This window comes from Chenopodium album, chromosome 17 (genome assembly GCF_948465745.1).
Source record: "Chenopodium album chromosome 17, dcCheAlbu1.1, whole genome shotgun sequence".
NCBI lineage: Eukaryota > Viridiplantae > Streptophyta > Magnoliopsida > Caryophyllales > Amaranthaceae > Chenopodium > Chenopodium album.
Genome location: NC_137850.1, coordinates 30,887,738 through 30,908,892, shown reverse-complemented (window position 1 = coordinate 30,908,892; position 21,155 = coordinate 30,887,738). Strand labels below are relative to the sequence as shown.

The following is a 21,155-nucleotide window of genomic DNA, read 5'->3' as shown; positions in this document are numbered from 1 at the left end:
GAAATTAATAAGAAATACAAAATAATTATGTGAGATATTATCATTTTTTTCCTACTAAATTTTGAGTTATTATTTCATTTCATGATTGTATAAGTCTTTGCGTGTATGAAGTACTCATCCTCCAACAACGAGTTCTATAAAAGAGTAACTTAATATATTAATGTGTGAAATAGCCTCTAAGAGACCACGTTTACTAATGACAGGTCTCTTTAGATTTGGTTTGGCGGGTTTGGTTTGTCTATATAACGGTACTTAAGGGACCTGTTTTATTTGCAGGCAATCTCTTTTCTATCAATTTTGTATTTTTTTTTTCTTTTTCTTTTTTTTTTGGAGGGGGGGGGGGGGATGGGGTTACAACTGTACTTCCGTGTACCCCTAGATCCGCCACTAACATAATGTAGATATTTTGTATACTTATCACTTAACCCTATATATATTGTCATATTGATTAAAGGTAATCACTCACGAGTTTTTTCCAAAAACTAACAGGGAGTATGATATATTCTATTGTTATTAATGACCTTTAATTTTGAACCTAGAAAAAATATTAAGCCACAATTCTGAAAGTTGTTGTCATCAAAATACTTTGGCATGATGGCAAAGCACGAACAATGAATTTACCAATGTCTATCTTTTTACTTTTCGTGCGAGGTAGCTGCATAATGAATACAATGCTGAGCAATATAACATAATTGTCAGCCAGAAATTGAATTGACTTTTGTTCTTCTCACTATTAGTGTACAACCCACTACCTGCCCAAAAGTGCATGGCCCAATTTTCAACACCTACTTCAAATATAATAACTCATAATTCCTTACAAAAACTACTACCAAATAAAAATATTCTAATTTTATTTATTATGGAGTTGAATTCCTTCGTAGTACCACATGGAAACTTTGTTCCATTGGTAGTTTTCTTGGATGCTTGATTGTTCTCTTTCTTTATAACCAAAGTTACCAAAGTTTAAGCTTTTTTGCTGCTACAAACACCGTGTTTGTTCCATTCGATGCGGTGGCACCAATGCCGGCCATGATTTTCAAGCCTCCCACAAGATACATGAGTACGACCAATAAAACCCCCTCGGTCTATAATAAAAGTCTTGTGTCCATGAACAACCTTATCCAAGCTAATAAAATCGTTTAAGTCTAATTGAGAAACGACCGTTGTCAACTTTATCAAACAATATAACGAAGCCAATTGTCTCTATGGAGAAGTTAAAAAATCCAGCAAACAAGACTAGTGTACAAAATTGCAATATGTTCGATGGTAGATGGGTTTACAAGCCAGATGAGAGTCCGGATTATGATACCAATAGTTGTCCATTCGTTGAGGAAAAGATGAGTTGCCAAAAGAACGGAAGGCCTGATTTCGAGTATGAGAAATGGAGATGGGAAGCTAAAGACTGCCACATACCATTGTAAGTGTTTATACTACGTATAATATATGGAATTAAGGTTAAGTACTTGTAACTAAAGTTTACTTGTACTAATATATTTGTAATCGTACAAATATGCATGCTGTTCATTATTTAATCATTATTTACTATGTCATTATTCATAGGTTTAATGGAAGAGACATGCTAGAAAGGCTAAGAAATAAAAGGGTAATTATTGTTGGTGACTCTCTAAACAGAAACATGTGGCAGTCCCTCTCGTGCCTTTATATACATCCGTTCCTTCTTCTAGAGCTGAAGTTCATGCTGAGAGTCCATTGTATAAGGTTATGAAGGCTAAGGTAAACACAAATCGCGCTTACTGTAAAATGGTCTAGGCGGTCTGTTAAGCCTTAATATTGTATCTAGATTTGGGCCCTTGTTTACGCCCTAATATGTTTTAGGTTGTATATAAATCTTGTCATACAGAAATACAAACCAAGGAAAATCAATTCCTGATATGGTATCAGAGCCAGGTTGCGGGTCTCTTTTCAATTGGGTATTTAATCGCTACTGGATAAGAATTTACCTCGACGGGATGTCCAGCCCCTAGGAGGATTATTGATCTGGCCTTATCCAGTTAGCTCTGAATTTCTAAGGACACTTACAAGTGAGGGGGAGTGTTGAAATCCATTGTTGCCAACTTGTGAGTGTCCCATATTGGAGAAAGAGGAGAGATAATTTCAGTTTATAAGGTAGAAGAGTAACTCCAACTATTGCCAATTGGTTTTAGTATGAAAGCTCCTAACTCTTGTTTGTGAACTAAACTCTCCTCCTCCTTGTTCGGATTGGCCAGATCAATTTCATATTGTTTCGAAATTTAACATATATTAAATGTATAATATAGTGGCCTATTTGGTTAGATCTCTTTTACGCCTCTATAGTAGTTAAATTTTTCATAAAGGAGAAATGGTCATGCAAGTTTGTTTATTTATGTCGCGTTTGATTGCAGGACTATAATACCATTATCGAGTTCCATTGGAGCCCATTTCTAATTGAGTTCGACGAAAATCATAAGAGTAGGAAGAAGGTCCTTGTGTTGGACAAGGTTTCATCCAATTCAAAACAATGGCGAGGGGCTGATGTTATGGTGTTTAATTCAGGACATTGGTGGAGTCATACAGGAAAATTCAAAATGTGAGTAGCAAATATTATCTTTTTAATGGCTTATTTTAGTCATTTTTTATGGCTTATTTTGTCTTATGTAAACATTATATTGATATTGTTTTTATTTTTGTGAGTGATGATGAAAAGTAGAGTAATTGAAATTTTTTTTATATATAAAAGTAAATACTCTTTCTAACAACTAACGTATGGCAACAACACTATTCAATCTTAAGCTATTTTCACTTAAACATAACTTAATTATTTGTAAATGTTTTTAAACTTGTTAGGGATGTTGCAAAACTTATAGTTGCCACATGCAATGGCATAAATTAACATCCTATATTATTAGGGGATGTAAAATCGATTGTTTTATGTTTTCTTGGTATTTTATGGCCTCATATATACAAGTAAATAGAGATGTGATTAATTCTTGGGAACAATATATAAGTAATGATGCAAGCTTCGCATTATTCATTCTAGCAAACTCTTTAGTATACATACACTCCACCCGTACGTGCCTAAAGTTATCTTAACCCTTGATCTAGCTTCCACTCACTTTATTTATTACTTTTTTTTATAAAAAAAAAAAAAAAAAAAAAAAAAAAAAAAAAAAAAAAAAAACTCACTTTATTACATTTTCTGTGTTTAGGTATGCTTGAAAAATCAAATAGATGGAAGAAAAAAAGTGGATAAAGTAAAAAACATGGGTGGCTATTTAAAAAACAATGTGACTAATATAGACAATGTGAGTGAAAGTTCTTATGTGAGAGACCTAGTCAATGTGACCTAAAACTGTAAATAGTGTGGGGTAAATGTTTCAATAAGTTTTATATAAGACGAGCTTACGTTAATTTTATTTTAACACGGTCAATTTAAAGTTAATTTTAACAATTATTATGGTAAATTTAACCCCGTTAAGAGTAGCTTTTAATTTTTTTAAGATTAATTGTATTTTATTGTGTAATTTCTAATATATACATTATATGAATGCTAATATGATTAATCTAAGATATTATAAATATTTATTGAAGGGTAAAATTTTTGTTATGAAAATGCATGGTAACTTTTGTATTATAAAAGGGTAAATTTAAATATTTTAGGGTAACCTTAATCCTTATTATTGTCTTACTATAACTTAATGTAAGTCCATTTGGAATTTAATTTGTGTAAATATTTTGAGTTATCAAATATGTTTGCCTACGATAGAATAAAATAAAAGTGACTAAATTTTTAATAGACTCCAAAGCAGAAAGCAAGGTAAACTTTCAAAAAATATGAGAACATAATTTATCTACATTCCTGGTATGCTTGCTTCCCATTTATTCCTCTCTTACAATATCAACTTTTTATAGTTTTGCTGAGAGTATAAAAATTTCCTGCCTTAAAAAAAATAAAATAAAATAAAATAAACAATAAATAAATCCTAAAAAGAGTACCTTATCACAAATTCACAATACTACTACAATATGCTCACTTTCCTTTTCATGCTCCCTTTCACCCTTTCTTATTATATAATACGTACTCCCTCCGTCCCTATTTAATAGTCACTTATTCTATTTTTGGTGCCCCAAAATGTTAGTCACATTTGCTTTTTTCAAGTACCATTAATATTAATTTTTTACCAAAAATTCTCTCCAATTTTCAAAAATATTTGTGCAAATTTAACTTTCTAATGTAAATTTTGTCTTTTCATGTACTTTAATTACTTTCTCTCTCGATTTTTTAGCATACCTAATGTAAATTTACTTTTTCAATGTACTTTTATTACTTCTTATTCATGTTTATTAATTCTCGTAAAAATTGTCCAAAAGTGACTATCAAATAGGGACGGAGGGAATATTATATTCCATCTTTACTTGTATCTACCACCTTTATACAATATATCTCCTATTTACATTTTTTTTTAATGTAAAATAATAAGTGTACAAAAGTTATAATACAGTTGCAATATATATTCTATAATTAAAATATTTGATAATGCATGCATAAATTAAAATATAAAAAGCTACAGGCTAAAATTAAAGTAGCTAGCTTATTGTTCCATTAACTGGGTTAAAAAATTATGATGTGAAACCTTATTTTGGGCGGATATATATTTATATGGAGTATACACATTCTTTCATTAATTATCCGTACTAAGTGTGTCGTATTTTGCTAGTTGCCGGCACAGTACAGTTAACGTCGTCCTCATTACACTTTGTAAACATCTTTAATCATTAGCAAAGTCTATATATTCCTTGAATCTTCTGTAGAATGCATGTAAATTATAAAGACAAATAAATCCTCTGTATTATTTATATCTTACGTAAAAGTTTGTGGTAGAAAGCAAAAATGTTTAAAAGAAATACTAGTGGCCAAGTTGGGACCAAAATTTTGTAACATATATGTAGTAGTATTTATGTTAATAATTGATGTAACCACTAAAAATTTATCCTACTATCGGACTCGCACTAGTACATTATTATTTTATTATTATGAAGTATTAGTATAATTGAGATGCTTTCCTATTTCTAAGAATCGCAATCCTTATCTTATTAATCTACTTTAAGGGGCCGTTTGGTTGGGTATTTATCACAGGGAAAGGGAATCAACAACCCTAATTCCCTTTGTTGCTGTTGGTTAGCCTTTTTTTCCCATTCCCTTTACCCCCTCCATTCTCCCAAATCCGTTCAAGTTGATTCCCCACCCCCCTTAGATATTTCCATTTCCATTCCCATTCCCTAGCCTCCACCACATCACCACCTTCCTACCTACCCACACCGCTAGAAAACCCAACCACCGCACTACCTGACCCTCGCCGCCTCTACCCCGACCCCCGCCGCCCCTCCCCTCCCCCTGACGTAGGGAAAATGTAGGTCGTTATCTAATCTTCCCTAGAGCCAAACAAATTTATAAACACTTAACAAACCTAAATACGAGTATAGAGGTAAGTCAAGGGTCGAACCCAAAGGAACGGTAATGTTCAAGCACTCTCAATTATGTGCCTAAGCTAGGTCAAAGTCGAAGGTGAAGAAGGAACACTAACAACTAACAAACTAACAACCAAACAAATAAAACACTAGGAATGGAGATCAACAAGTAATCATGATAATTGCAACAACTTGGGAAGATCATGTCAATCAAAGGTTGTGAAGACTAATGATAAGAGCTATCAATTGGAATCAAAGAGCTTTCTCATTATTGTTAAGCTAGGGTTTACTATGAATAACAAACTAAGAGAATCACAATCTAAACCAATCAATAATTGCAATTCCTAAATCAATTGGTCGTGTCATTAGCAATTACAATGCAATCTAGCATAATTCTCAAGGCCTAATCGAATTACACACATGCAAACCTTCATGAATCCCTTTAATCTCAACAATCAATCAACACAATTACCAAATTAATCACAATCAATCAATCATACAAGTTTCACCCAATTCCTAGCCAAACAACTACTTAAGAATCATCATCTATCAACAATCAACTAAAAAAATCAAGAATCAACAAAATATAAAGAACAATTCCACTATCAAGAATCAAACATCAAAATTAAACCAAACAAACATGAAATTAAACAAAGCAATAAGATGAGATAGAGTGAGAAATGCTCATTGATTGATTAAGAAGATGTTCAATACAATTGTCACCATTGAATCTTCAATCTCTCAAACCACCATTGAAATCCCTTACTTTCTCTCTCTAAAACTACTCCTAAACTATCCTAAAACTAGAGAGAGAAGCTCTCAACCTAAGCTAAGATATGAGGTAGAAAGTCTAAGCTAAACTTAAAAATCGTCCTCTAAAATAGAAAGGTCAAGGCTATTTTATAATAAAACGAGCGAAGGAAAGAAGAGCAGGCTGTGAGCACGCAGCACCTCCCCGTGCGCACGCACAACAGGGGGGCAGAGCATTCCGTGCGCACGCACCAGCCACCCTGTGCGCACGCACAGCAGGGTGTGTGCGCACGCACAGAAGGGACTGCGCGCACGCACCCCTACTGTAATGCACGAGGCTTAGCTCCCCTTGCTTGCTCGATCGATCTTCGCGCTCCCGAGCATCCCTATCATCGGTGCACTCGAGGAGATGCCCGTGAGGAGGGAAACCTTTATTCTTCAAGCACTTGTACACTCTGAACCAAAACATTGCTTCCATGGTGCTTGTGTTTGCGGAGCTAGCTTGGTTTGCTTGAGTTGCATGCTTGGATTCCTGAACTTAGCTCCATTGACTTCCTTGAATGCGCTCGAGCTTCCTCCTCGATAATTAAATCCCGGGAAACTCGGCACACTTACAAAACAAGTCAAAAAAACGGAGAAGCGAGAGAAATATCCGAGAAATGAATAAAATAATAAGATAACCATCAAAAGCACACATTTCTCTAAACTTATACACAAACACGCAAAACAAGCATTATTATGTAAAAACACGACATAAAAGACTAAAAACGGTCATAAAAATAAGAAGAAAACCTACCCTAAGAGTGCCATTAATGGCACGCATCACCCCCGCAAACGTAAAACCCTAGAAACCCCTCCCTATCCCCGTAAAACCGTCGCCCGCCCATCCCTCCACCCTCAAAACCCTAGCCGCTAGGGTTTCGAGGTAGAGGGATAGGGAGGGGTTTCTAGGGTTTTACGAGGTTGGGGGATGATTTTCAGGGTAGGGGAGAGCTTTGCAGGGGAGTGATAGGCCGTCGTCGAGCATACCAAAGATAAAAACCTAACTTGGTCTCTCTAATGGGTAGAAAGGGCAAGTAAGGGTCGATCACACAAGGACTAAGGGGAGCACTAACAAATATCGATTTGTGATAAGCTAAGTCAAGTCTTTTTCGGTTTTGAGTTATAAAGAAAAACTACAAACAGTAAAATAAAATAAAAAAAGGATCTTGGGAAGGTATCCACCAATTAAGTCATTCATAAACTACAATTTAACATAAAAAAAAAAACATACCAATTTGAGGATAAATTAAATTAGGGGAAGTCATCTAAGGCACCCAACTACTCTCTCGAGCTAGAGGGATTACTTGAATCATGAATACAACCTACTCTCGTGGTTACAAAGCATAAAATAAGTGTTAAAGCATACTCACAATAACATGAACATTCCCTTGACTGGAAATTCCTATTCTCATGGAATTTCAATTTAATTAAGCATAAGGGAGCTAACTCAAGTTCATCTCTCGATCCTTCGTTGAGAAAGCTTAGATAAATAGTTCTAACAATGACCACTTATAAGATCTAACAATGAAACCACTTAAGCTCAACTAATTAACACCTAACAATTACCAAATTAGCACATGCAACAAATATTTGTGAATTCATCAATGGTTGCAACCATCCCAAGTAAAAGAACTACTCACAAATCATTATAAATTGCAAAACTAAAGGAGTTAAACACTAAGAACATGAAATCAAACACTAATTTAACATAAATAAGTAATAAAACTAGAAAAGATACAAAAATAAGAAATTAAAGCAATAAAATTAGAGAGAGGGTAAGAAATTCTCATTGATATTACAAGAAATAATCAAATCGTCAAGTCTCCTTCCTTCAATTCATCATATTCCAAGCTTTCAACAAGCTTTTCCCACTTTCTCTCTCTAGAAAATGAGAGTTTCTCTCTCTAAAAACCCTAACCTAAGCTAAAACTATAATAAGATGTCCCCCCCCCCTCTTAATTCGGAGCTAAGAAGGTATTTATATTACCCCCAAATAGAAAGGATAGAGAAAACAAGAATAAAGCCCGAAAACAGTCTTACACGGACGTGCCAACTTTGGCACGGACGTGCAAGAGAGGTAAAAATGAGGCAGACCTACTGCCAAGTCTAGGGCAGGTCTGCACGGACGTGCATATTTTGGCACGGATGTGCAGCCTTGCACGGACGTGCCATTTTGTTGCACCTCCGTGTAGAAACCTTGGCCCTGCATGAACAGCTTAACTTTGAAAGGCTGTAACTTTGTTTCTCGCCGGAAATGGACTTGTGACCAATCGTTGGAAAGCTCTTGAGACGAACTTTAGTCTCCAATTTTAATCACTTTAAAATGTTGAATATAACAAAAGTTATGGTTAGTTGAAGTTGACCCTTGTGTAAACAACCCTTCAAGGCTTTTCAAAAGCTTTTCATTTCTCTTTAAGGTACTCATCCTTCTTCCTCTATTACTCTATCAACCAAGCTTGCCCTTCTCCTTGCTCACTCATGCTTGATCACATCCATAGTGCTAAAAACAGCTACATTACATTAAAAACACAAACAACCCTTGAAGCATGAATGATACAAAATTTGCATAAAAATAGGATAAATAATGAACTTTGATGCAGAATAATAACGAAAACAAGGTTCAAAAGTACCCTAAATCATACCAAATAACAAGTTATCAAATCCCCCCAAGCTAAGCTTTTGCTCGTACTCCAGCAAAACAATAATATCAAACCAAAGAAGAAAAATAACTTGCTAAAATTAAAACAAGGAGGGGGTCATGCACATAAACACAAATCTGCATGGTAACAACCATGATTACTTTTAGCCAAGTGAGAAGCAATTTAAACCTCTAAGTCGCTCTTGAGGACGAGTTATTATCTGTGAGGGTTTCCAATGAGCTTACCCCACAACTCACACAATCCACAACACATCATCAAAAATCATACGATTTCAATTTTTTTCGCCTAACTCAACTAATCGGGATATGAGGCACAAGCAAGACAAGTGAGCAACTTTCAAGAATTACCAATTATACAAATGTACACATGAGTTGGGGGTAAAGAGGAGAGCTAAGCAAGGTTGCATTAGGATACTTCCTTAGACCGTTTACTAGTTCATTAGAGCACACTTAGATATTCCAAAGTTGTAACAAGCCCTCTTTTGGTTATAAAATCTCAAAATGCTAGTCTACCTCCCAAAATGCACACCCAAGGCCCCTTAACTACACTCTAACTCGAGAATTTCATAAGAAACATCAATGCAAGTAAGGTGTGGGAGGTATCCACGAGTTGACCTCTAAAGAAGATGTTTTTTTTTTTTGAGAAGTTTTAGGGGAGTTTTTTTCTCCCTATTTTTCTATGTTGTTCTTATTTTTCCTTTTTTTTTCAATTTTTCAATGCCCTCGCCTCTTTTAACTATGAGCGGCTCTTTCTTTATTGAGAACGCCTAGCTTATTATGATACTTATTACACATGATACAAGTAGAACCAATTCCCTAATAGAGTTTCATTTTTGGGAGGAAAGGGGGCACATCAAGGCCATAAGGGACCGCAAATTAATTCAAACATATCCTACTTGAGCAAATTAGAAAATATCTTATACTAGGCGTGCAATTGAGCATTCATTGACTTTCATTTCATATACACTAATGCAATCAAGATTAATAAGCCTCTAATTGACCCCAACTCTTACATATACCCTCCTAAAAGAACTAGTACTCATCACTCAAGATTCAAGCAAGCAAAACATATAAGCATCTATCGTCATTTGAGTTTCATCCTTGGGCAATTTTTTTTTATTATTTTCATTTTTTTTAAAAGTTATAATAAAGAAAAAAGAAAAAGAAAAGAAAAGGCATGATTATCCAAATGTATAACTATGAACAAATTCAAGCATCAAACTAACAATCAAACCCCTTCGTGAAAGCGTGAAGTTACCCCCCCCCCCCCAAGCTTAGACGAAGCATTGTCCTCAATGCTTTGAAGAGATAATCAAGGGGGAGGGAGGGAATGGAACACAATCAATCTCAACAAGTACATCTAATCCAACATCCATAACTACAACGAAAAACCACAACATACAATAAAATCTAGCCCCAAGCCAAACTCTTTAACAAGCAACCAATGAATGGAAAAAATAATTATAAAATCAATAGCTTGAGAAGGGATGAAGAGAGAAAGAGATATTACACAATTTGATGTAAAATTCTTCATAAATTCTTCAAAACTTGGTAGAGTATGTTGTGTCTTTCCAATGTAGCAAAAACCCCAAAATTCATGTAATTTGAGACTATAGGATGTAGTTTGGAATGGATTAATAAAGAGTACCTAATTGAGAATCATTTCATAAAGCTCGTTAGTTAAAATCATCATACAATTAAATTCCATGCACATCATTATTCAAAAAAATAAATAAATAAACAAAACAAAAAAAAAAGGAAAAGAAAAATTGTCTTTCTTTTCGATCTTTGGCTAGACCTTAGCTAGTAAGTAATTTGACAAACTCCTAAGGAGCTTATCATATGCACTTGAGCACATTTCATAAATTAAAACCATAAAAATAAGAAGAAAATCTAATGAAAAGAAGAAAAGGATATACATTAATCTACAAAGCTTCCTAAAATAAAAATGAAAACATCTAAAAAAGGTCCTAGATTGAAAAGAAGAAGGAAAAATAAAAGTATAACTATCAACAAAACACTTTGGAGATTCATTTGGTAAATCAAAAACCATATTAACATCAAATTCACCAAATTGGGCATCATTGGTTGGAAAATGGTCATACAAATGATAGAATGAAGTACAAAGAGGCTCATGTGAAGTGAACTTGGGAAGAGGAGGGGGCAGAGGTTTGGAAATGAGACAATAATATCAAGAGTTATTTAGAAAGGGACATGAGGCTCGAAAAAAAATGTTCAATTGGTAAAGACTCAATAATTACCTCACTCTCAACTCTATGATCCTCAAAAGAGAGATTTTCCTCCACTTCATACCTTTTATCCTTACTTTCCCAAAATTCATCATGAATATCTAGGCTACTCTTTCCAAATTGATAGTTATCCTCAACACCTCTTGAATAATCATCAATATAATCAAATTGAAGAATACCATTAATATTATATTTGGATTTTAGTAGACTTATATCATTAGTGGAATTCAACAAACAATCATCAACTTTGTCATAATTCATAATTAATGGTACATTAGGCTCATTATGCAAATTGATGATATTTGGAAAAATAGGGTCATCAACCAAAGGTTTTTCAAGAAGAGGCTTCTCATAATTTTCATTTTTATTCATTTGAACCCTAGAAGCTTCACTATGATGATTCATGGATGTACAAGTGCTCTTTATGTCCATTAGATTCTTAATCTCTTCATAACCCTCCAAAAAAGGTTCTAGAACAAGCTCTGAAGAAGACTTGGGTTCTTGAGAATGGGATAAATTTTGAAAATCACACTGGGAAGAGGTGTCAACATTATGCACATTAGCCATATCATAAGGAGTACATGACATAAAATTGGAATCCAAGAAAAAATTTGGAGAATTTTGACAATTTGCATCACCAAAACTCGAAACATTAGAATCCAAAACATTATCACCACATTCTTCAAATGAGTATGCAACATTAAAATGGTCATGCGTCTCGTGATTAGCCATTTCCCAATCATAAGTATCTTTAGCTAGCCACTCAAACATACTCCAATTCTCATTAATAGTTTTAGACATATATTGACCTTCGGACATAGATTCAACAACAACTCGCATTTCATCATTTAAACCTTCAAAAATTACTTCACAAATATCCACTTTTAAAAATCTATGACCATACTTATAACCAATATAATCATTAACCCTATGAAAATATCTCCAAAAAGTTTCATTCTCATATTGGGGAAGGGAAAAAATTGCCATTTATTTCAATGGAAGAAACCCAAAATAAAATTAAAAACAAATAAATAATAAGAGAAGAAATTAAAAAAATATGTACAAAGACCTAGACTCATCTAATCAATACTTAGCCAATGTCAACCGAATTCCTCGGCAACGGCGCTAAAATTTGATAGGCTGTATTCGAGCCTACCAGAGATAAAAACCTAACTTGGTCTCTTTAATGGGTAGAAAGGGCAAGTAAGGGTCTATCCCACAAGGACTAAGGGGATCACTAACAAATATCGATTTGTGATAAGCTAAGTCAAGTCTTTTTAGGTTTTGAGTTATAAAGAAAAACTACAAACAATAAAAAAAAAGGATCTTGGGAAGGTATCCACAAATTAAGTCATTCATAAACTACAATTTAACATACAAAACATAGCAATTTGGGGATAAGTTAGGGGAAGTCATCTAAGGCACCCAACTACTCTATCAAGTTAGAGGGATTACTTGAGTCATGAATACAACCTACTCTTGTGATTACAAAGCATAAAACAAGTGTTAAAGCATAATCACAATGACATGAACATTCCCTTGACTTGAAATTCCTATTCTCATGGCATTTCAAGTCAATTAAGCATAAGGGAGCTAACTCAACTTCATCTCTCGATCCTTCGTTGAGAAAGCATAGATAAATAGTTCTAACAATGGCCACTTACAAGAACTAACAATGAAACCACTTAACCTCAACTAATTAACACCCAACAATTACCAAATTAGCACATGTAACAAATATTTGTGAATTCATCAATGGTTTCAACCATCCCAAGTAAAAGAACTACTCACAAATAATTATAAATTGCAAAACTAAAGGAGTTAACAACTAAGAACATGAAATCAAACACTAATTTAACATAAACAAGTAATAAAACTAGAAAAGATACAAAAATAAGTAATTAAAGCAATAAAATAAGAAAGATAGTAAGAAATTCTCATTGATATTGCAAGAAATAATCAAATCATCAGGTCTCCATCCTTCAATTCTTCATATTCCAAGCTTTCAACAAGTTTTTCCTACTTTCTCTCTCTAGAAAATGAGAGTTTCTCTCTCTAAAAACCCTAACCTAAGCTAAAACTACACTAACATGTCCCCCCCCCCTTTCAATTCGGAGCTAAGAAGGTAATTATATTACCCATAAATAGAAAGGACGGAGAAAACAAGAAAAAGCCCGAAAACAGGGCACGGACGTGCCAACTTTGGCACGGACGTGCAAGAGAGGTAAAAATGAGGCAGACCCTACTGCCAATTCTGGAGTAGGTCTGCACGGACGTGCCATTTTGTTGCACGTCCGTGCTGAAACCCCTGCATGAATAGCTTGATTTCAAGAGGCTGTAACTGCTTTGTTTCTCACCGGAAATGGACTTGTGAACCACTCGTTGGAAAGCTCTTGAGACGAACTTTAATCTCCAATTTTAATCACTTCAAAATGTTGAGTAGAACAAAAGTTATGGTTAGTTGAAGTTGACCCTTGTGCAAACAACCCTTCAAGGCTTTTCAAAAGCTTTTCATTTCTCTTTAAGGTACTCATCCTTCTTCATCTATTACTCTATCAACCAAGTTTGCCCTTCTCCTTGCTCACTCATGCTTGAGCACATCCATAGTGCCAAAAACAGCTACATTACATCAAAAACACAAATAACCCGTGAATCATGAATGATACATAATTTGCTTAAAAATAGGATAAATAATGAACTTTGATGCCGAATAATAACGAAAAGAAGACTCAAAAGTACCCTAAAATCATACCAAATAACAAGTTATCAGGGAGGGAAGGGGCCGCGAGGGCATGGGGAGAGGCGGCGAAGCGCAGCGGTGGTGGGGGAGGTGCGGTGCATGGTGGGTGGCTAAATGGTGGTTGGAAAAAGTAGGAAGTGAAGAAGATAGGTTGTTGTGTGGTGGTGGTATGGTGTTGGGAATGGTGGCTTGATTCCCTTTGTTTTTAAAACAAACAACTTGGGAAATTTGAGGGATTTTCATTCCATTGTCTTTCTTTCCCTTTGTTTATTCCATTACGTTTGCCCCATTTCAACGAAACGGCCCCTAAATACATACTTTTATCAATACCTATTCTATTCTTCTCGTTGCTTTAAGATTTTTTTACATGAAATCTAGACATTTTTAACAGTTTCAGACAATATTCTAGATTATTCTTTTACATAAAAAAAAAACAATAAAATAAAATAAAATTTAGAAGATTCTAGTTTAATTTGTATCAATGATTAATTTTAAAGTATTCCATTATTATAATTTTAACTGACATAAGATGATAACAATTTACTCATCAGTAAAACATATATTTATATACATGTCAAAAAAAAATGATAAGGTTTTAATTGAATGAAGGGTATTGCAGTATCGATCAATGGATGCAAGAAAAATTAACCTTGATTAGTTGATTGTTTAGTTTAAAATCTAAGAGAGTTAATATTAACCTTGATTGTTTAGATTAAAGTCTTAGAGAGTTTATATTATACTCCCATATAGTATATTCTAACAAATAATGTTTCTATAGGAGAGAGAAAACGAGAGGGGTGATATCTATATATTCATCTCACCTAGATTGATAAGGCTAGAAACATGAAAAAAATGAAATTTTGTAAGTAACAACCTTGTAATTAAAAACAAAAGTTGTGAGAAGCTACCTTTAAAAAGAGTATTGTAGTAAACGATCTTATAAATTTACTTATTTTATTTTTTATTTATTTATTTATTTTGCAATGTGTACCTCCTATAACCACAATAAATGTTTCTTCATGCATAGGCGGAGCCATGTTTAAGATAATAAAAAGATAAGACAATTAAATTACTTTTCTTGGAGAAACAATCTACGAGTTCGATCGAAAAATTTAAGGTACTCAAAATAATTAAATGAATCAATTAACGCGCATAAAGGCTGGGTTGTTTTTTTGTTAAAATTATGTGGAAGTTGGGTTGATGTTACTTATTTAAGCATAAAGGCTGAACAAAAATAAATGAATGCATTATATGATGATCATCAAACATTAAGGGGTGTGGAAGATGAGGTAATGATATTACTTATTTAAGGATATAATAATACATTACTCTAAAAAGAGTTTTGTTCAAATGTTTTGTGCATCATTTTTTTTTTTTTTTTTTTTTTTTTGAAATAAGATGTTCTGTGCATCATTTAGTTCTAGTAATATCTAGTTTCTAGTATTTTCACTATTTCTGAAAGTTTGACTCACTTTGCATTTGTGCGGTATCCAATGAACATCTTTAACCATGAATACCTTTGGCTATGTATTTTTGAAAATTATTAAAAATTGATATTAAAAAAAGTTATAATAAGGGGAATCTAATAAGATCCTATATGCTAATTTATTTACATTGTATAAGTCATTAAATGTGGTCAAATTTATTTTAATTTAATTCCATAAATAGTAAGTGAGTCGAACTTTCAGAAATTGAGGTATTACATTACTCTAATAGAGTTTTGTTCATTGCATCATTTAAATCTAATAATATATCAAGGGCTTGTTTGGTAAATGGCTTTTGCTTGGGTTTTTGGTTGGCTTTTGGCTTTTGGTTTTTCAACTTGGTCAATTAGCCAAAAAACGTATTTGGTAAATGGCTTTTTTGTTGGCTAAAAACCTGGTTTTTCCGCCAAAAATAAAAAGCTAGTCTTACAAGCTTTTTGGTATTGTCTTTTGGTTTTTTACCATTAAAATAAATTTTCTATTTATAATTATAATTAATAATTTTTATTAATAATCAATTATTTATTATTAATAATTACTAATTTGTAATCAATTCTTAATAATTAGTAATTAATTATTGATAAATAGTAATTAATTATTACTCCCTCCGTTCCTAAATTTAAAGCCTCTTTCTCTTTATTATGTGAGTAATAAATGCTAGAAAGAGGCTTTGTAATAAGGGATGGAGTGAGTAATAAATAGTAAATAATAATTATAATTACATAATTAGTAATTAATAACTGGTAATTTATTATAAATAATTAGTAATTTGTAATCAATTATTAATAATTAGTAATTAAATTAATATTAACAAATATTAGTAATTGGTAATCAATTATTAATTATTATTAATTAATTATATCTATTAATAATGATATATAGTTAACTATCAGTAACTAATAATAATTAATAAATAATTATTAATTATTAATTATTAAAAACTAAAATTTAATAATTAACAACTATTAATTATTAATTAGTAAAAAATAATATACTACCTCTGTGCCCAAAAGTTCAATTCACTTACTATTCAAGTGGTCAAAATAAAATAGCTTTGACCATATTTTATGATTTATACAATCAAAATAAATTAACAAGTTTGATCTGATTAGATTCCCCTTAAGATAAAATTTTCAATTATCAACTTTCTAAATTTTTTTTGGTACATTGCCAAAGTTATTAATGGTAAAAATTGTTCATTGGAGACCGTGCAAATGCAAAGTGAGTCAAACTTTCAGGAACAGAGGGAGTATTATTAATATAAATAATTAGTAATTTAAATAATTATTATTATTTATTAATAATTAACATTAATAATAATAATAATAATAATAATAATAATTAGTATTATTATTATTATTATTATTATTTGCAATGTATATTACAAAGATAATAAAATATCTAACAACCAAATTTTGCCAAACATATTTACAACCAACAATCAAACAGCCAACAAAAAAAAGCCAATATAAATACCTGGTCACACTAGCCAAGAAAAATAGCCCGCAGCCAACAACCAATTGCCAAACAAGGCTCCAGTCTCTAGTACATACATTACTCTATATAGATCGCATAATCTTTACGACTGTGGAATTTGTAGTCAACGCAGAGACGGTTTCTAGAGATTCCTTGTACGAAACAAGGTGACATGGTCAATTGGAGGACAATGTCAAAGAAAGCTAATGGAGAGATGTGCTCCATTGAATGTAAGTTGGTGAAAATGTTCATCAACAAGATCGAGTTATATTGATGAGAAGTGCATCAATAAAAAATGTCAAGGTTTGGTTGTGCAGAAAAAAGTGCTCAGAGAATATTATGTTGGTGATAATTATGTGTAGGTGATGAAATGTGCATCATAAATTTAAACGTCTAGCTAGATGTTGTGAACTTTGAAGAGGAAAATTGTAGGCTCTTCTAAAGTCGAGTGTGAGGTTACGTGTTTGTGTTGAGATGATTTAAAGTGTGTTGAGTTCAAGTCGATATCCATTGTCACAATATGGTAGTTGATGTTTAGCAATTGTATGTGACTTAGAAGCAAGGGGGTGTGTTGGGTTGTGCTATGCAATGCCCGATTGTTTATTGAATTTTAAAATAAAACAATTTATCTAAAATATATATGTTATATGAATTTTCTACTCATGGATTAATAATTACTTGACAATCATACTTGTCCGTTTATGAGTATTAATAATGTACAACCAAAAAGAACGACCGACTAAAGTTGTGATCTCTTTTAATTTTATCTGAATATCTAGTGAAACGCTAGTTGCAGGTTAAGATTTAAGAAAATAGTTATATATAATTAAATGTGTCTTTGATATTTAATTTTTTCCTTCTATACTTCTATGGATATGTCATTTGTATAGAAGTATTGTTATTTTATTGAAAATAAAATTTTAAACTAAAAGTTTTATTGAAAACAAAACTCTAAAATAACTTTTTTATCCTACTAAATCTATCTAAATTTCAATGAAAATAAAACTCTAAAATAACTTTAATTTTTATCCTACTTTTTTATCATAATTTTACAAAAAAAAAAAAATTCAAATAAATCTTACGTGTCATAATTATAATTAATTATCGCCTACGTGACACGATACTTGGCGAAAAGTTGGAATGTCAAGTGTCGTTATCTCGTGACCTGGCTAAAAGTCTAGCTTTATATATTAATTATATATTAATACTAGTTTTGTGCCCCGTGCGATGCCTGGGTTGTTTATTGAATTTTAAGATAAATTTTCAATCTATATCAAATTTTAAAATATATAATTGATACAAAATTAGTTAGGAATTGATGTGCTTTTTTATGATTTGCTATCTAGTAGGTATGTGACTAATAATAATGTTGGTGGAAATTTTCGATTTAATTTAATACATTAAAAAAAAAAATTAGCAAACAAAAAATAAAATAAAATAAATGTTCAAAGCCCGTTGGTTTGACTCGAACCCAAAACTTTGGGCAAGGGTTGAATATTTCTTGACTCGTAACCTAAAGTGACCTAATCCGAGATGACTCATGGCCCGACCCTAATTGACAGGTTTACATAGTAATAAAATTCTATTAGATTGTGAAGTATATTATTTTAACCGATTTGTATATATTATAAATAGATGTTTTATGCTTTAAACTACTTCCTTGGCTCAAAAAAATATTATGATATAAAACATAAATTTGTATGATAATTATTTAGAATTATAATCTAATATTTTTTTTAAATAAAATTATAATTCAGTTTGTACATCTGAAATATTGGTATTTTATCAAAAATAAAATTCTAAACTAACAATTTAATCCTAAAATTCTATTCAAATAGAATTCTAAATTAATTTTTTTTTATCTTATGAAATTTATTTAAATCTCCAACGTGGCGCGACACTTGGCGAAAAGTTAGAACGCCAAGCCTCGTGACTGGCTAAAAGTTTAGCTTTATATATATATATATATATATATATATATATATATATATATATATATATATATATATATTATATGGGATTCAAGTAGTCTTAGATTTATGATTTGTGCTTGTCAAAAAAATAAATAAATAAATAAAGATTTATGATTCGTGACTATTAGACAAGTTTAGGCATGAAATTTTTTACCTATAACCCCCTTTAGCCAATGCTGCCTACTCCCCCCCATTATACTACGTCGTTTTACTCTGTTTCTGGGTTTTTTTTGTTTCCTTTTTCTTATCTCTCAAGTCATTTATATATATGATTCAAAACCTATTTTTCTGTTTTACGTTCGATTTTTTTTTTTTTTTTGCATTTTCTCTCTCTTCTTCAACATTATTTCTCTTTCAATCAAGTTTTTTTTCCTCTTATTCATGGATGAATCATTAATTGGAGCTGTTGATAGTGATAATGAAGTGTTGCATTCTTCAATTGCCGAATTTGATCGTGATTGTGAAGTTATTTTTCGTAATGAAGTGCTGCATTCTTCGATTGCCAAATTTGATTGTGATTGTGAAGTTATTTTTCCTACTTCTGGTCGATTGCTTGATTCATTCGTTGATCAGTGTGAGTTATTTTAGAATTTTGATTAATGTTTGTTGTTACTATTCAATTTAATTTAAGTTCAATTTTAATCAATTTCGTCTTTGATTTCGATTAATGCTTGCTGGTCGATTGTTTGATTCAATTTTGGTAGTTTTTTTGTTTTAAATTGTTTGCTGATTTTATTCGATTTTTCAAAATTTTTTTAATCAATTTAGCCTCTGTTTTTGTTCAATTTGGTCTGCTGTTATATTCAACTGAATTGAAGTTTTATTTTAATTAATTTTGTCTCCTATTTCGATCAGTATGATTTATAATTCAATTATGTTTGCTGTTTTTAGTTTAATGATTGCTGATTGTGATTAAGTAGATGTTTTCTGTGATTGATTATATTTTTTATATACGTTTTTGTGTTTTTTTAGTAGTTTTATAATTTTGATCAATTTCATAATTCTAAATGATCAATATGATTCAAACTAATGTTCTGTTATAGTTGTTTAAATTATATTTTAAATATTTAGTACTTTATTTTATTTTATTATTTTGATCAAATTGATAATGCTAAATGATCATTTATATATATACTGTTTTGTATTTGTACATATCTGTTATTGATTATGTTCAATTTTAAAAACTTATGCAGTGGGTGCTAGTGACGAAATTCTGTATGAAGAAGCAACTAAATCAGAGTTACTTTTTAATGATTTTAATTCTGAACAAAAAGCTTATGAAAGGTACAATGAATATGCTTTTAAGAAAGAGTTTAGTATTGTCCAAGTGTGTGCTCCAAGAAAAGGCCAAGTTCCTTCAAGTGCTCCAAGTAATGTCCAAGTTTCTTTAAGTGTGCCAAGAAAAAAGGTTCAATTTCGTCTAAGTGTTCCAAGAAATTTTCAAGTTCCTCCAAGTGTTCCAAGAGATGTTCAAAGTGTTCAACGTGGTAGCTAGTCAACATATTTCTTCTAAGTATGATAGGTTGTTAGCTTTTTTTGACACTAATGTAGTGAATAGGTTGGCAAATAATAAAAAGTAAGAATTTGGATTGAAACAATATATATTTGTTCGAGCTTAATTTTTTTTTTCTGATAAGTGATATGTAACTGAACATATTTTGTTTTGACACTTAACATTTGCCTTTTTGGTTATGAACATTTTATTATATTTCGTTATAACTATTACGTAATTGAACATATTTTATCACTACAAGAAAACAGCGTAATTGCGACGGAAAAATTCCGTCGGAAACTATGAAAATCCGTCGGAAATCAAGTTTCCTTTGTAATTCCGTCAGAAGCATTTGTCGGAATACCTTTTGTAGGATATTGACCATATTCCGACGGAAATTACGACGGAAATAATTTTGTCGGAATGTAGTTTGACCTTAATCAAAATTCCGTCGCAATGGAAATTGGTTTTTCCGACGCAAAGTTTCCGTTGCAAATTTGCGAGGGACTTCTCCGTCGTTATCTTTCGACGGATATTGTTTCTGTCGCTCACCAATGCAGTTTGTGACGGAATTATTCCGTCGGAAGGACCTTGAAAACCGTCGGTAATATTTGACAAAAAATTCAGTTCCAAATCTGAATTTTTGTTTTTAATAAACTTGCATAAGTTGCTGTTTTAAAAAAATTAATTAACGACCTAAGAAATTATATTTATTTACATATTTATTTACAAAAGATAGTCCGAACTAATTTGGTATCCATACCAAACAAAAGCTATGCTAGAGTGAAGCTAAGCTAAACAATCGTCGGGGTACCCTGGCCTGCTCCACCAATACCCGGGTC

The 21,155-nt window shown here is 32.0% G+C and overlaps 1 long non-coding RNA gene across 1 annotated transcript; it reads left to right on the top strand.

Annotated features, from left to right (window-relative positions):
* Positions 1-785: 785 nt before the first annotated feature.
* LOC145587773 (uncharacterized) lies at positions 786-20,399 on the top strand. Its single transcript, XR_014101429.1, has 4 exons — positions 786-1,417; positions 1,561-1,734; positions 2,385-2,569; positions 20,015-20,399. It is a non-coding gene; the product is annotated as an uncharacterized LOC145587773 (long non-coding RNA).
* Positions 20,400-21,155: the final 756 nt, after the last annotated feature.